At 47.2% G+C, this 4,030-nt stretch overlaps 1 long non-coding RNA gene across 1 annotated transcript in view; it reads left to right on the forward strand.

Annotated features, from left to right (window-relative positions):
* Positions 1 to 781: 781 nt before the first annotated feature.
* LOC120554625 overlaps positions 782 to 4,030 on the forward strand; it is a 4,119-nt gene continuing 870 nt past the window's right edge. Inside the window, exons 1-2 of the long non-coding RNA XR_005638538.1 lie at positions 782 to 813; positions 3,055 to 4,030. The exon at positions 3,055 to 4,030 is cut by the window's right edge and continues 870 nt beyond it. This is a non-coding gene — a long non-coding RNA (uncharacterized LOC120554625). The remainder of the gene's footprint in view (positions 814 to 3,054) is intronic.

The raw sequence follows: 4,030 nt of genomic DNA on the forward strand, positions 1-4,030 counted from the left end.
GTTAAAGCCCCACTCAACCTCCTAGAATATTGCTGCAGTATCGACATCAATGTATTTGTTCAAGAATGTCGATATCTGATTTTTCCACATCGCCTCAGCCCTACATCAACCTTATTCACAATTTCGTACAAAGAAGGAGGTGATTTGGTTTACTTGCACTAAATCCATAGATAAAGTTTGTCCTAATTTATTCTGTACTGGGCTTAGTGAGTTTCACGTCTGTAAGCCTCTTACATTACACCTGCTGCTGAGCTTCATAGTCCTCCGCATTAACAAACAGCTCAAACGGGAGGGCTTCTTTTCTAGACGTGGAGATGATAGAGTGATCGGCCAGAGAGGGTCCTGTATGCGGTCAGAGATGCTAGAGATCTGGTGGAGACATGGGACGGGCGCTGAGCTAATAACGCAGGGCCAAGATTGAGTTCGCCTATGGTACCACCACGGGAACGATCAGGCGCTGCGGTTTCAGTTTACGTATTGCTACCAGTGTCCGTGTGTTTCGGTGTTAACCGCTTGTGTGTGTGTGTGTGTGTGTGTGTGTGTGTGTGTGTGTGTGTGTGTGTGTGTGTGTGTGTGTGTGTGTGTGTGTTGTTGTTGTGTGTGTGTGTGTGTGTGTGTGTGTGTGTGTGTGTGTGTGTGTGTGTGTGTGTGTGTCAGGGAGCAGATCCTGCGGGTGAAGGAGGAGGAGGCCATCCCTCTGCTCCTGGTGGGGAACAAGTCGGACTGAGAGGGCGGTGTCTGTGACGGCCACGCCAAGGCCAGCAGTGGGGGTCCAGTGCCCGCCTCCCCAAGACCAGAGCCAACGTCGACAAGGTACACACACACACACACACACATACAACCACCACACCACCCCACACACACATAACAACAAATCCACACATCAGAGACACACACACACACACACAGAGAACACACACATACACACACACACACACAGAGAACACAACACGTCACACAGTCACAGAGACACACACACACACACACAGAGACACACACATACACACACACACAACAGAGACACACCACGCTCACACAGTCACAGAGACACACACACACACACACAGAGACACACACACACGCTCACACACAGTCACAGACACAAACACACAAGCTCACACAGTCACAGACACACAGAGACACACACACACGCTCACACAGTCACAGACATACACACAGAGACACACACAAACACACACACGCTCACACAGTCACAGACACACAGAGACACACACAAACACACGCTCACACAGTCACAGACATACACACAGAGACACACACACACACGCTCACACAGTCACAGACATACACACAGAGACACACAAACACACACACGCTCACATCAAACACACACACATCACACACAGTCAAAGACATACACACAGAGACACACAAACACACACACATCACACACACATACACACAGAGACACACAAACACACACACACGCTCACACAGTCACAGACATACACACAGAAACACACACACGCTCACACAGTCACAGACACACAGAGACACACACGCTCACACATTCACAGACACACACAGAGACACACAAACACACACACACGCTCACACAGTCACAGACATACACACAGAAACACACACACACTCACACAGTCACAGACACACAGAAACACAAACACACACACACACGCTCACACAGTCACAGAGACACACACACACACACAGAAACCCACACAAGCTCACACAGTCACAGAGACACACACACAGAAACACACAGAGACACACACACACAGACAACACACAAACTCACACAGTCACAGACACACAGAACCACAAACACACACAGTACACAAGACACACACAAAAACACACACGCTCACACAGTCAGAGACACACACACAGAAACACAAACACGGTCACACAGTCACAGAGACACATACACACACGCACACACACACACACAGAAACACAAACACACGCTCACACAGTCACAGAGACACATACACACAGAAATACACACACACACACACACAGTCACAGACACACACACACATAAACACACAGAGACACACACTCACAGACAGACACACAGTCACAGAGACACACACACACACTCACACAGTCACAGAGACACAAACACACGCTCACACAGACACACAAACAAACACACACAGAAATGCACACACACGTGCTCACAGTCACAGAGACACACACACGCTCACACAGTCACAGACACACATACACACAGAAATACACACACACGCTCACACAGTCACAGAGACACACAAACACACACACTCCACACAGTCACAGACACACAGAGACACACACACACACACTCACACAGTCACAGAGACACACACACACACAGAAACCAACCAGCTCACACAGTCACAGACACACAGAGACACACACCACTCACACAGTCAGAACCACACAGAGACACACACACACACACACACTCCACACAGTCACAGAGACACACACACACACACAAACCAACACACACTCACACAGTCACAGAGACACACACACACACACACACTCACACAGTCACAGAGACACACACTCACACAGTCACAGACACACAGAGACACACACACTCACACAGTCACAGACACACAGACACACACACACTCACACAGTCACAGACACACAGAGACACACACACTCACACAGTCACAGACACACAGAGACACACACACTCACACAGTCACAGACACACAGAGACACAAACACACGCTCACACAGTCACAGAGACACACAAACACACACACTCACACAGTCACAGACACACAGAGACCCACACACACACACACACACACACACACACACACACAGAAAACACACACACACACACACAAACACACACACACACACACACACAGAAACACACACACACACCCCTGCCGGCTGGACGCACCTACCAACCCACAGTCACCATCGGTCCCTTGGGTGGGCTGTGGAGAAAGCTCTGCGTGGAGCCTCTCAGAACCTTGTCTCTCTTTATTGACTTCCTCTGCTCCCTAGAAACACATCTTTCCCGTGTGACATCGTCTCTTTAATGACCTTCGCTCTGTCTCGCAGGTGTTCTTCGACCTCATGCGGGAGGTCCGCAAGAAGAAAATGGCGGAGAGCAAAGACAAAAACGGGCCGAGCGGCAAGAAGAAGAAGAAGCACTGCTGCGTACTTTAACTCCTGGCAGGACAAAGTGACAAAGTGCCAAAAACAAAACAAACAACAGCAAAAATAAAACAACCAGGCAGCAGCTTTAAACCATCAAACTGTCTGTCAAACGACTGCTGCACCAAACAGTCACTCCGTCAGCCGTGGAGGGAAACTCCCAAATACTCCCCGTTCCTCACCTGCACATTTATTTTTACACCTGGAAATGTATTTTTCTCCAAATGTATAAAAACTCCACGTTTTAAAGAGAATGTGGATGCTGGAGGTCATGTTGAGGAAGCTCCCTTCCATTTATTTGTATTCGTTGGTTTGGGTTTCTGTAACCTCTGTACCTTCTGCTTCCTCTTTACACACCGTAGAGGCCATAAGTATGTGGACAAATCTGATCCGGGACGATCAGATGTTTATAAGACTCTGACACAAAGTGATCAAGGTGATTGTTGTGTGTCTATTATTTTGTCACGTTGTTACAAAGTCATCTTCCAGGAATGTGAGCTTGAAAGGACTTTTTTTTTTTTTTTTTTTGTCAGAAAAGAAGAAAATAATCTGCAATCATTTAAGTCACTTTTTTTTTTTTGTTGCAGGTTGCGGCTTCTCAAATACGAAGATCTTTTCTCGTGTGTGTGTGTATACGGCATATTATAGTACATTTTAATATTCCTTTTGTTTCAGACTGCTGGTTGGATCAAACAAAGCACTTTAAGGACATCACTTTGGGCTTTAGGAAGTTCTAACAAGCGCCTTCCCCTTTTCGATCGGTAGATCGGTGGATGAACTGATGATGGAAGTGGCCCCTCTATACGATGTGATTTTTGGGCAGTTACAGATTGAGAAAGAACCAAAACAAAATCCCACAAACTTTCAATAACTTGTACTT

Source organism: Perca fluviatilis, chromosome 24 (assembly GCF_010015445.1).
Source record: "Perca fluviatilis chromosome 24, GENO_Pfluv_1.0, whole genome shotgun sequence".
NCBI classification, from domain to species: domain Eukaryota; kingdom Metazoa; phylum Chordata; class Actinopteri; order Perciformes; family Percidae; genus Perca; species Perca fluviatilis.